The sequence below is a fragment of the Lygodium microphyllum genome, chromosome 2 (assembly GCF_053477565.2).
Source record: "Lygodium microphyllum isolate KBCC chromosome 2, Lygodium_microphyllum_v1.1.10, whole genome shotgun sequence".
NCBI lineage: Eukaryota > Viridiplantae > Streptophyta > Polypodiopsida > Schizaeales > Lygodiaceae > Lygodium > Lygodium microphyllum.
Window position 1 is genome coordinate 144250860 of NC_141136.1, and position 14328 is coordinate 144265187.

Here is a 14328-nt window from a genome sequence, read left to right on the forward strand (position 1 = left end):
AAGTAAAGCTAATGTTGTTGTCCAAATGTTTCCTTACTTCCAATGTTGTCTTGCAGAACTATGAAGCATGGAAAAGGTTCTTGGTATTTTGAGTCATGTTTATGGCTGCAATGCATTCCCCAGATTATCGACAAAGGGTTGAGATGATGAACATCATAGAGCGAATCTATAATCCATCACCTTTGTACATGGAACAAAGATGGATGGGTGCCTCAGGAATCTACTATATAGATGGCCACCGGTTTGCATATCTACAAACCAACCTAAAGAGGATCAAGTGGTTGGAAGACGTAAAAGTTGTGAAGCTATTCATTTTTGTGGAAGCTCACGTAAATTCAACTTTACATATTCGAGGTCGGAGGGTCGAACTAAACTCATATGTATATGAGGAAGTAACCCGTGTACTCCCCACCGACAGGATTAAAGTGTTGGGGCGCCATGAGAAGAATGGGTTCCAAAGGAAGGGATACCCTGAACTTCCAATGACTTACTGATTCCTAAAGATCCATGACCCAAAAACATACTATTATACAATTCCTGTAGATAAATGTAATACAACATTATTCTCCCCAAACTAAATGTAACAGTTGACTTATCATCGCAAGAAATGTTGTATTCCGAAAGGGCTATGCCCATATAAATACAATAAGACTTCTTTTTATCAATGTCCGATTGTGCATGAGAATTGATAAAAAGTTAAGTGGTTAGATTGCTTGGTTGATAGCAGGATTGGAGATGTAATATAAACCAATAACGATTATCATGTAATAACGTTAAGAAATCTTTATCCAAGCACAACCCCAAGTATAGGTTCCCAGTTCACCTCCTGCATCAAGTACTGCTGTAATCCAGGAGAAGAAGTTTCTTCTCAAGCAAATTAAGCAGCCCGAATTTGACGGGAGAGGCAGGACCATCCAAGCATATGCTGAAATTTGGATTGACATCTCGGACTCACTCTTGACGCATACTATTCCAAATTTGTATCACTTCTTAAATATGTGCCATAGATGGACATGACACAGCAGGTGTAAAAATTTTGTGCTGGTTTAAATCCACCCGTAAATACCTGTCTCGAATCTATGCGTCCATCAGATCTTCAAGACGCTCTCATTCGAGCTGCACCTATAATTCAGGAGGTGCAAGCTAGACCAAGGGGCAACAAGACTTGGTCTTATAATGACCCAAACATAGGAGCATTCAAGCCTCAGATGAATAGAATTCAAGGTCAGAATCAGGGACAAAGAAAGAAAGCAAGAACTAGTAATGTCAATAACTTTGTCCCTACTCAAAGCAATGGCCAAAACCTCCCTTGTTTCCACTACAACGAGCTCGGTCATTTCAAGAGGCAATGTCCCAAACTTGAAGGAGGATATCACCAAGCACCTTTCCAAGGAACGGGCCACGGTCAGGGAGCCGCTATCCGAGGCAGAGGAAGAACTGCTTGCTTTGCCAATAGGCAAATGTGCGAAGAAGAAGAAGATCCAACCATGGAAGCAGAGTTTGAGAGGGCGATAGTCCATGCCGCTCTTCACAAGAAAGGCCCGAATCGCCAGTTCTTGATGATTCAGACAAAGACTATGAAGGTAAAGGTTTAAGACCTTTATTGATTGTGGCAGTACACATTCCTTTATCTCACCAGCTTGTGCAAAAAGACTAGGAGTAGCCACAGTAGAAGCACCTATTTTGCTTGTGGAATTCGCAAATGGTCGTGAGGTTACTTGTACCAGGCAAACTGCTATGGTTGAATTCTTTCTGGGAGGAACGACGACTATGGTCAAATTCAGAGTCATGAATTTAGGTATCCATGAGTCTCTACTCGGAGTGGATTGGCGTAAGCCTAATGACACCCACATTCATTATGGGAAGGGCCAAATTTCATTTCAAAACTCTAAAGGGGATTTGGTCACAACTCAAGGTGAGGCTGGAGTGCCAAAAATTCAATTGGCCAAAGCATCTAGGATTATAAAAGGAGTCAGAAAATGACTACCTGTCTACTTGATTAAGCTCAACAAGTTAGATAAAAAGCAAGAGTCTAGTAAAGGACCTTCATGGCTAAAGGAATACGCGGATGTATTTCCTGAGGAGTTGACAAAACTGCCGCCTCAAAGAGAAGTGGATCATGAGATTAAGCTAGTACCAGGAGCTGCGCCAATTGTAAAGAGACCTTATAGGATGTCTATACCGGAAGCAATTGAGCTGAAGGAACAACTCAAGCAATTGCTTGATGAGGGCTACATCCATCCTAGGAGTTCACCATGGGGAGCTCTAGTACTGTTCCAGAAAAAGAAAGATGGAACACTTCGACTATGTATTGATTACAGGGGGTTGAATCAATCGACTGTCAAGAACAAGTACCCTATTCCCAGAATAGATGAGCTTCTTGATCGTCTTCAGGGTGCAAAGATCTTCTCCATTATTGATCTCAAGTCGGGTTACTATCAGATAAGGATCAAGGAAGAAGATATCCCCAAGACGGCCGGAATACTTCTGCTACGTGGCAGACATAGAGAGTCCTAGATCGCAAACCCTGTAACATTCCATGGGAGGGCCCCGGGCAGAGCCTTCTAGACATACTTTCCAATGGACTACTAAGACGTGTCCTGAAGATAACAGGTGGACACGTTACATCAACTAAGTCAGATAGACTATAATAATTCCTACAACATCAACAAGCCCATTAGATGTGGTAAATGACTTTCAAAAGATGGATTTTCTTAATTGAAAGTCCACCTTTCTCATTCAATATTGTAAATTGAATGTTATCTAACATTCATTGAGTTTTTTCTAAACCCATTTTTTAAAAAAATTATCATATTTTTAAAATTTTAATATGATTTAGGGGTTTAAGGGTCTAATAGGCATGAGGAAAAAGTCAAAGCCATGCATTGGAACAACATAGGATGACACTACATTTTTTATATTTTTACTATGTGTAATATTTCCGCGTAACCGTACCGTAAATATTAACCTTGCGCACGCCGTGTAAACCCTGTACAAAGGGTATCTCTTGCCTTGAAATTATTGACCGCATAATGTGTGACCCACGCGCATGAAATAGGGTCCTCTGCAATGGTAAATCGAAACCGGGAGTTCAAAACCGCAGGCCGCACAAAAACACCCTCTTGGGAGGGACAATTTTAATTAAATTAGTGCAAATTTTTTTACTATTATCCCTTCCCCCAGCCGATGCATGGCTGGAGGAGAGGGAGTGTGGAGGGGGGGGGGGATGGCCAAGTGAGGTTTGCATGGGGAAGCTCTCCACGTGGGTGGAGAGTGGAGACCCTCTTCCCCACCCCCAAGGCCTATAAAAACACCCCCTAGCTAAGGGGGGTGTAGAGAGGAGGCTGTGAGACGAGAGGGAGGAGAGGCCGTGAAGAAGGAGACTCTGTGAGAAAAGAAAGGCCGTGAAGGAAGAGGCTGGGGAGGAGGATCGTGGAGGTCGCCTTGCTGCCGACATGAAGGAGGTACCGCCGCCAACCTCGCCACGAACCGCCGCTGCTGCCGCCCAGGCCGCCAGGCTGCCGTCGCTGCTACCATCTCGCCGCCACGCTATCCACGACTTCTCCCCCCCCCCCCCCCCACGTGCTTCTTTGAAGCAGAAGCTTCTTAGAAGCTTCCAAGGGGGGCCTCCATAACCCCCTTTCCCACCACCTGCCCCAAAAAGGCCCCTTTCCCCCCATTTCCAAGAAAGCCCCTTCACACCCTTCCCAGGACTTCTAAGAGGGGCCTCCTTAAAGGGCCTTCCCACCATTTTCCCAAAGGCCCCTTTCCCAAAGGCCCTTCCCACCACAATTCCCAAAAATCCACTAATACCCTTCCCGGATTTTGAAGAGGGGATGGTGAAGCCATAAAGACCACCGCAAGATCCATCGAAAAAGCTTCCGCAAGAAGATTTTAAGCCGCAAGCCCTCCGAGGATAAATACCGTGCCAATTCGAGTTTCTTGGAAGACTCCTAAAGCCTTCGTCGCAAGCACCATCCCGAAGAGGAACCCTCCCGCATACAAGGATAAAGGCAGAGGTCGGAAGGCCGTATTCCGAGAGCCGTCACTCCGTGGACCACAAAGGCAAATCGGAAGTCGAATTTACGACTACGATGGCCCCAAAACGATCACAAGGTGCGACCGCGGGAGGCTCATCTCCGAACGTGCAAGTGGACATCTCCCCGACTCCACAAGTCCAGGTTCTTCCGTGTTAATTCCGCATAAGGAAATGATTAGGCGCGCTTAAAAAAGGAAATTTCATTTTACGCTTAAATTTAAAGCATATGGAAATTGGAAAGAAATACATGTGATAAGGCATTTCTTGAAACATTAAGTAAGATTGAATTATGTCATAAATTTGGATGAGTTATCCCCTTTAGAAGGCTAGTTGCATGTAGCTTTTGGTACATCATCAAAGTAAAGGTTCTAAACTTAGGCAAAGAAATGGAATTTATAAATGTCATTCATTAAGAGCCGCACATTAGGCAACATACTTCTCATAATGATTTCATAGGAAAAAGGTTAGCATCATACGGTATCATTCGGAAAGAATTAATAGAGTACTAAAGTGTACGTATGGACTTGCAAGTAGCTTGTAAGATGGAATAAATTAACACTAGTTTTGCATGAGTTAATCGTCTACTTCGTAGCTAGGAGAATGATGTGTATTGTGTAGTCGTCATGCGAAAAATGACATCGTTAAGAGCTGCATTTAGGAGTCAAAGCATAGTATTCAAAAGTATGGACTACAAGTAGTAGGCATGATTAATTGGTAAAACCTAGTAGGACCTAGGGAAGTTAGCGTACAGATTAGCAAACATTTTACCTTACCAAGGAAAGATAAAGTTATCATGGACTATGTGCTGCGTGAAAACAATAAACCGCATGCTTACGCGTATTGGTGGAATTGTATCTATTGTTCTCCGTTAGATTTAGTTTACTACTTTAGAAAGATCATCCTTGTCGCAAGACAAGCATAATTGAATTGACTAAATAATCTAAACCACAAGGATTCGTGGGACATGATTGAGTCAATATGATATGAATCCTAAGTGTTGACTAGGGTTTAGTACAATAATAATTCGACCTAGCTTTAGACGGAAACCGTGAATCTAAAGATCCTACACACGTTCACAAATTGTCGAAACAATTAGATGTTCATACATGAAATGATCTAAGGTTTTATCCTAAGGATCATGATGAAACTCCGACGGAGTTGCCTATTTCTAGGACCATGGGCCAACCTAATTAGGAATGGGTTGGAGGATACCCAATAAAACCCTGTTACTCGATGGAGGTAAACTCCGTGATCGGGAAATGCTAAGCAATGGATAGAAGGATTCCGTGGAATAGATGCAATACTTGTGCACAAAGCCGCAACATTGTATAGTCTTGAGATTTGTCCACAAGAGAGTTTTTGTCATCTCTCGAAAATGAGGTTGGCAAGTTATTGAAAGAATTTAAATTACAAGAGGATGACTAATCATCCTGTTACTCACTTTTCTTGGGGATAATTTGCCAAGGAAAAGGAAAGTTAGGTATTTGAAAATGACCAGACAATAAACTGAAGCGACATGGTCGCTGGAACCTACCACAACTAAACACTAAAGTATGGGTAGGGTATGACCCTAACCCAAGAATGATAGGAATCTTGCCAAGTTGCAATTGATTCCAGAACGAATGCGGATTGCATTCGGAGAAAAGGGAGTCACTCCTTAACAGTTTGCCAGCTAAAAGACCACTGAAACTGATTGTGCTTGTAACAGTTTAGAAAGGACTGTTTGCATTGTTTGCTCAATGAACTAAAGGATGAAAATATATCTAAAGCTTCAGGTTGGTGCCTGAGAGGCAGCTTCAGTTACCCCCGACTGCCTGCCTGACCCTAACCAAGGGGGTTGTTAGCCGCGCCGGGAACGTGGACCGAACCCGCCGTGAGAGGTCTCTCCGTTGAGTTCTGCTTGGAGCAAGAGGACGCTTGGGTGCCAGAGGGGCCTCTGGCCGTAAATCCCTCGCCTTCCCGGCCCTGCACAAGAGACTAACGTGACTCGGGATTGGATCTCGAGGCCCGCATACTAGTCTACGGGCGGAAACTTGGATTAGTAATCACTGAAGGATTACTGGATAGCCTTCGGGCGGATTATGAATACGCCTACGGGCGGGAAACTCCTTGTATTTCAAAGATAAAAGGATAAAATGATAATAAAGAAGTTGTTTGACATTGTTTTCTTTATGTCCTGTGATAAGATTACGTGAAGGAACTAGTGCTTAACAGGGTTAATCAAGGAAGCTGTTTGTATATGTCAAACTAATGTGGTAGGTAATTACATAACTAAAACAAACCGAGGAAAGTGCGGAGGATGGACCATGGGTCCGTCCTACGGATGGGTGGTCCCGGTTAGCCGGGAACTTTTCTCAAGATCTTCGATGGACAGAGGATGATCGTCATCACCAAAACAAGCAAGGAGAACAATGACTTGGAAGTACCGATTACCCGATTCAGGCTGTTTTAGGGGAACAGAATGGGACTATGCCTTTTGGCAGAGAGGTCGAGCCTTGCATCCCTCTCGTTTCCCATTCTCCTTGAACCAAGTGCAGCATGAATCCGCTTCAGACCAGGCGTTCTGCGTAAAGTAGTTCGATTAGGTCTGACGCTAGTCGCTATTAGTAAATGACCAACAATTCCAGCCGATCCTAAGTGGGAACGGCCAGGACGCTTCCGTTACGTGGCAGACGCGGAAAGTCCTAGATGACAAAACCCGCAACATTCCATGGGAGTGCCGGGTGGAGTTTTCTAGACAACCTTTCCGATGGACTGCTAAGACGTGTCCTAGAGGGTTCCAGTGGACACGTTACAGTTGGTATCAGAGCCGACTTATAATGGAATTGTTTTCATAAGATTTCATTAGAAGTGAAGTAAAGAAATTGTTCCTATCCAAACATTTTCTCATCTTCAATACTGTCTTGCAGAATTACGAGGCGTGGAACAAGTTTTTGGTGTTCCGGATCATGTTTATGACTGCGATGCATTCTCCGCATTATAGGCAGAGAATTGGAATGATGAACATCTTGGAACATATTTATAACCCATCACCTCTATATATAGAGCGAAGATGGACTGGGTCTTCAGGAATCTACTACATAGCTGCCCACCGGTTCGCTTATTTACAGACCAACTTGAAGAGGATCAAGTGGTTGGAAGATTTGAAAGTCGTGAAGCTGTTCATTTTTGTGGAAGCTCACGTGAATTCGACTTTGCATATTCAAGGTCGGAGGGTTGAATTAAACTCATATGTTTATGAGGAAGTAACCCGTGTAATTCCAGCTGATAGGATCAAGGTATTGGGACGCCATGGGAAGTATGGTTTCCAGCGGAAAGGATATCCCGAACTTCCGATGAACTATCGATTCCTAAAGATACATGACCCAAAACCCTACTACTACACAGTTCCTGTAGACAAATCCAATACTATATTGTTTTCCCCAAACTAAATGTAATGATTGGATTATCATCGCTCGAGTTGTTGTATGAGGCTACGCCATATAAATATAAATAAGGGCTTCTTTTATCACTATCCGATTGTGCATCAAAGTTGTTGCAAAAAGTTAAGTTGCTTCATGAGTTACGAAATAGTTGAACTAAAGATAAGTTAATGTCAATTATCATATAATAATATTAAGAAAACTTTTACTCAGGCGCAACCCCAGGTACAAGTTCCAAATTCACCCCCTACGGCAAGTACGACTGTGATCCAGGAGAAGAAGTTCCTCCTCAAACAGATTAAGCCACTCGAGTTTGACGGGAGAGGCAGATTCGTCCAGTCAGATGCTGAGATTTGGATTGAATCTATGGAGGACTACTTCGAAGCCGCTGGCACTGCACCTACCAATCAGGCCATGCTAGCCAAATTAAAACTCACCGGTGAAGCCAAACTTTGGTGGAAGCAATGGTGCAGGGATCAAGGAATTTCAGAGGGGTCTGTTACCTAGGAGAAGTTAAAGCAAGCCGTGCAAGGGAGATATTTGCCACCCGCATATCGTACACAAAAAATGAATGAGTTCTATGAGCTAAAACAGTTAGGACTCACGCTTGACGCATATTACTCTAAGTTTGTCTCACTCTTAAAGTATGCGCCACGAATGGATACGACATAGCAGGTGTCCAAATTTTGCGCAGGCTTAAATCCACCTGTAAATACTCGTCTCGAATCTATGAGACCATCAGATCTTCAAGATGCACTCATTCGAGCAGCACCTATAATCCAAGAAGTGCAAGCTAAACCAAGGAGTATTAAGAGTTGGACTTGTAGCAATCCAAGCAGAGGAGCATTCAGACCTCAGGTCAAGAGAGTTCAAGGCCATAATCAAGGACAAAGGAAGAAAGCAAGGACAAGTAACGTCAATAACTTTGTTCCTACTCACGGTAATGGCCGAAACATCCGATGTTTCCACTGCAATGAACTCGGCCACTTCAGAAGGGAATGTCCCAAGCTTAGCGAGGGATACCATCAAGGTGCTGGCCGCGGGCAAGGAGCCGCCACCCGTGGTAGAGGAAGAGCTGCCTGCATTACCACTAGGCAAAGATGTAATGCGGAAGAAGAGGAAGACCCGACTATGGAAGCGGAATTCGAAAGAGCGACAGTCCATGCCGCTTTACACAAGAAGGGCCCCAATCGCCAGTTCTCGGTAATTCAAACGCCGTCGGACTATCAAGGTAAAGGGTTCAAAACCTTGATTGATTGTGGCAGTACACATTCCTTTATCTCACCAGCGTGTGCTAAGAGATTAGGAATAGCCACAGTAGAAGCACCTACCCTGCTTGTGGAATTGGCAAACGGTCGTGAGGTAACTTGTGCTAGGCAAACTGCTAAGGAGGAGCTCTATCTGGGAGGAAAGAAAACCTCAGTCAAATTCAGAGTCATGAACTTAGGCATCCATGAGTGTCTACTCGGGATGGATTGGCTTAAGCCCAATGACACCCACATCCACTGTGGAAAGGGTCAAGTTTCCTTTCGAAACTCTGATAGAGAGTTTGTTACGACTCAAGGTGAGGCAGGAGTACCGAGAATCCAGCTAGCCAAGATATCGCGGATCATAAAAGGGTTAGGAAAGGATTACCTGTTTACTTGATCAAACTCAACAAGTTAGATCAAAAGCAAGAGGCTCATGAGGGACCCTCTTGGCTAAAAGAATATGCTGACGTATTCCCTGAGGAGTTAACTGAACTTCCACCTCCAAGAGAAGTTGATCATGAGATAAGGCTAATACCCGGAGCTGCGCCAATTGCAAAGAGACCTTATAGAATGTCCATTCCAGAGGCTATTGAGTTGAAGGAGCAACTCAAGCAACTGCTAGACCAAGGCTACATCAGGCCTAGCAATTCACCATGGGGAGCTCCAGTCCTATTCCAGAAAAAGAAAGATGGTACACTTCAACTATGTATTGATTACCGTGGGTTGAATCAATCAACAGCCAAGAACAAGTACCCTATTCCTAGAATAGATGAGCTTCTTGATCGCCTTCAAGGTGCAAAGATCTTCTCCAAAATTGATCTCAGGTCAGGCTACTATCAAATCAGGATCAAGGATGAGGATATTCCAAAAACGGCCTTCAATACAAGATATGGGCACTTTGAATTCTTGGCTATGTCATTCGGCCTTACAAATGCACCTGCCACCTTCAATAGATTAATGCAGGATATTTTTAGACCATATCTTGATGATTTCGTGCTTGTCTTCTTCGACGACATTTTAGTCTATTCTAAACAGGAAGAAGATCATGAACCTCAACTACGGATTGTTTTGGAGACAATGAGGTTCCATAAGCTGTATGCAAAAATGAAGAAGTGTGCATTCTTCAAGCGTCAGATTAAATATCTAGGAGGAATTTCAGTAGACTGAGCCAAAGTCAGAGATGTGCTTGAATGACCAATACCAGTATCCGTCAAAGAGATACGTAGTTTTCTTGGTTTGACAGGATGGTATAGGGTTTTATCAAAAACTATGCTTTGCTTGCAGCACCTTTGACAGAATTATTGAGGAAGCAAACATCCATTGCATGGTCAACTGCCAAACAAACTAGCTTCGATAGGTTGAAGCAAAGTTTGGTATCAGCACCGATCCTAAAACTTCTAGACCACAGTAAGGAGTAGAGGTAGTAACTGATACTAGCATGCTTGCCTTAAGATATGTGCTCATGTAGGAAAATCATCCAGTAGCATATTCTTCAAGGAAATTGAAGAATCACGAAAAGAATTATGCCACTCATGATCTGGAGTTATTAGCTGTCATCCATGCTCTAAAGCTTTGGAGACACTATCTGTTGGGAAATAAGTTCACTCTAGTAACCGATCATAAGAGTCTCAAATGGATTTTTACCCAGAACGAGCTCAACATGAGGCAACATCGACGGATTGAAGTATTGGAGGAATATGATTTTAAGATCAAGTACCGACTAGGAAAGAGGAATGTAGTTGTTGATGCATTCAATCGCAAGGCATTCCTTAATTCATTAATCTTGCAAAATCTATCAATAGCTAGATCTCTCGCTACAGAGGTGTCCATGCCAAACGATCTAATACTTGAGCTAGCTAGAGAGGAAGGATGCCATGATCTAGCCTATCAAAGGATGCTAAGGGAAGTCTCTATCAAGGACCAGGAACAAAAGCTAGAGGCTAAGTATCGTGAATTCTCTGTCAATAATGGACATGTCTACTATAGAATGAGAGCATGTATACGAGCAAGCCAGTTATTTAATAGAAGATATTGTGCAAAGCTTATGATTTCACTCTATCGGGACATCAAAGCTGCGAAGGATAGACAGAAGGCATACACGAAATTGAAGTGTCAAGATAGAATATTTGAGGAAGGAGACATGGTCTTCATTCACGTATGACCAAAGAAGAGTTCTCTATCCTTAGGAGATTGCAGGAAGCTAAGTCCAAGGTATTGTGGACCATACAAGATCCTCAAGTGCTTAAGACCCAATGTTTATAGACTGCAACTCCCTGAAAACCTAAAGGTTCATAATGTATTCCATAACAGTCTATTGAAGAATGAAGTATGTACCTAGCCCTAATCATGTACTTGATGACCAACATATTGCAATGCCTAGTCAAGGAATCCTTGAACTAAGGCCGGACAAGATTTTAGATGCTAGGGTGAGACAACTGAGAGAATGGCTCGTCCAGTGGAAAGATTATCCTAAGGAGGATGCTACCTGGATGGATGAAAGCTCTCTCAATCTTCGATATCCCCAGTTTATCTCGAGATGAGGACATCTCGATTCTTCTAAGGGGGAGAGAATGTAATATTTCCGCGTAACCGTACCGTAAATATTAACCTTGCGCACGCCGTGTAAACCCTGTACAAAGGGTATCTCTTGCCTTGAAATTATTGACCGCGTAATGTGTGACCCGCGCGCATGAAATAGGGTCCTCTGCAATGGTAAATCGAAACCGGGAGTTCAAAACCGCAGGCCGCACGAAAACACCCTCTTGGGAGGGACAATTTTAATTAAATTAGTGCAAATTTTTTTACTATTATCCCTTCCCCCAGCCGATGCATGGCTGGAGGAGAGGGAGTGTGGAGGGGGGGGATGGCCAAGTGAGGTTTGCATGGGGAAGCTCTCCACGTGGGTGGAGACCCTCTTCCCCACCCCCAAGGCCTATAAAAACACCCCCTAGCTAAGGGGGGTGTAGAGAGGAGGCTGTGAGAGGAGAGGGAGGAGAGGCCGTGAAGAAGGAGACTCTGTGAGAAAAGAAAGGCCGTGAAGGAAGAGGCTGGGGAGGAGGATCGTGGAGGTCGCCTTGCTGCCGACGTGAAGGAGGTACCGCCGCCAGCCTCGCCACGAACCGCCGCTGCTGCCGCCCAGGCCGCCAGGCTGCCGTCGCTGCTACCATCCCGCCGCCACGCTATCCACGACTTCTCCCCCCCCCCCACGTGCTTCTTTGAAGCAGAAGCTTCTTTAGAAGCTTCTTAGAAGCTTCCAGGGGGGGCCTCCATAACCCCCTTTCCCACCACCTGCCCCAAAAAGGCCCCTTTCCCCCCATTTCCAAGAAAGCCCCTTCACACCCTTCCCAGGACTTCTAAGAGGGGCCTCCTTAAAGGGCCTTCCCACCATTTTCCCAAAGGCCCCTTTCCCAAAGGCCCTTCCCACCACAATTCCCAAAAATCCACTAATACCCTTCCCGGATTTTGAAGAGGGGATGGTGAAGCCATAAAGACCACCGCAAGATCCATCGAAAAAGCTTCCGCAAGAAGATTTTAAGCCGCAAGCCCTCCGAGGATAAATACCGTGCCAATTCGAGTTTCTTGGAAGACTCCTAAAGCCTTCGTCGCAAGCACCATCCCGAAGAGGAACCCTCCCGCATACAAGGATAAAGGCAGAGGTCGGAAGGCCGTATTCCGAGAGCCGTCACTCCGTGGACCACAAAGGCAAATCGGAAGTCGAATTTACGACTACGATGGCCCCAAAACGATCACAAGGTGCGACCGCGGGAGGCTCATCTCCGAACGTGCAAGTGGACATCTCCCCGACTCCACAAGTCCAGGTTCTTCCGTGTTAATTCCGCATAAGGAAATGATTAGGCGCGCTTAAAAAAGGAAATTTCATTTTACGCTTAAATTTAAAGCATATGGAAATTGGAAAGAAATACATGTGATAAGGCATTTCTTGAAACATTAAGTAAGATTGAATTATGTCATAAATTTGGATGAGTTATCCCCTTTAGAAGGCTAGTTGCATGTAGCTTTTGGTACATCATCAAAGTAAAGGTTCTAAACTTAGGCAAAGAAATGGAATTTATAAATGTCATTCATTAAGAGCCGCACATTAGGCAACATACTTCTCATAATGATTTCATAGGAAAAAGGTTAGCATCATACGGTATCATTCGGAAAGAATTAATAGAGTACTAAAGTGTACGTATGGACTTGCAAGTAGCTTGTAAGATGGAATAAATTAACACTAGTTTTGCATGAGTTAATCGTCTACTTCGTAGCTAGGAGAATGATGTGTATTGTGTAGTCGTCATGCGAAAAATGACATCGTTAAGAGCTGCATTTAGGAGTCAAAGCATAGTATTCAAAAGTATGGACTACAAGTAGTAGGCATGATTATTTGGTAAAACCTAGTAGGACCTAGGGAAGTTAGCGTACAGATTAGCAAACATTTTACCTTACCAAGGAAAGATAAAGTTATCATGGACTATGTGTTGCGTGAAAACAATAAACCGCATGCTTATGCGTATTGGTGGAATTGTATCTATTGTTCTCCGTTAGATTTAGTTTACTACTTTAGAAAGATCATCCTTGTCGCAAGACAAGCATAATTGAATGGACTAAATAATCTAAACCACAGGGATTCTTGGGACATGATTGAGTCAATATGATAGGAATCCTAAGTGTTGACTAGGGTTTAGTACAATAATAATTCGACCTAGCTTTAGACGGAAACCGTGAATCTAAAGATCCTACACACGTTCACAAATTGTCGAAACAATTAGATGTTCATACATGAAATGATCTAAGGTTTTATCCTAACGATCATGATGAAACTCCGACGGAGTTGCCTATTTCTAGGACCATGGGCCAACCTAATTAGGAATGGGTTGGAGGATACCCAATAAAACCCTGTTACTCGATGGAGGTAAACTCCGTGATCGGGAAACGCTAAGCAATGGATAGAAGGATTCCGTGGAATAGATGCAATACTTGTGCACAAAGCCGCAACATTGTATAGTCTTGAGATTTGTCCACAAGAGAGTTTTTGTCATCTCTCGAAAATGAGGTTGGCAAGTTATTGAAAGAATTTAACTTACAAGAGGATGACTAATCATCCTGTTACTCACTTTTCTTGGGGATAATTTGCCAAGGAAAAGGAAAGTTAGGTATTTGAAAATGACCAGACAATAAACTGAAGCGACATGGTCGCTGGAACCTACCACAACTAAACACTAAAGTATGGGTAGGGTATGACCCTAACCCAAGAATGATAGGAATTTTGCCAAGTTGCAATTGATTCCAGAACGAATGGGGATTGCATTCGGAGAAAAGGGAGTCACTCCTTAACAGTTTGCCAGCTAAAAGACCACTGAAACTGATTGTGCTTGTAACAGTTTAGAAAGGACTGTTTGCATTGTTTGCTCAATGAACTAAAGGATGAAAATATATCTAAAGCTTCAGGTTGGTGCCTGAGAGGCAGCTTCAGTTACCCCCGACTGCCTGCCTGACCCTAACCAAGGGGGTTGTTAGCCGCGCCGGGAACGTGGACCGAACCCGCCGTGAGAGGTCTCTCCGTTGAGTTCTGCTTGGAGCAGGAGGACGCTTGGGTGCCAGAGGGGGCTCTGGC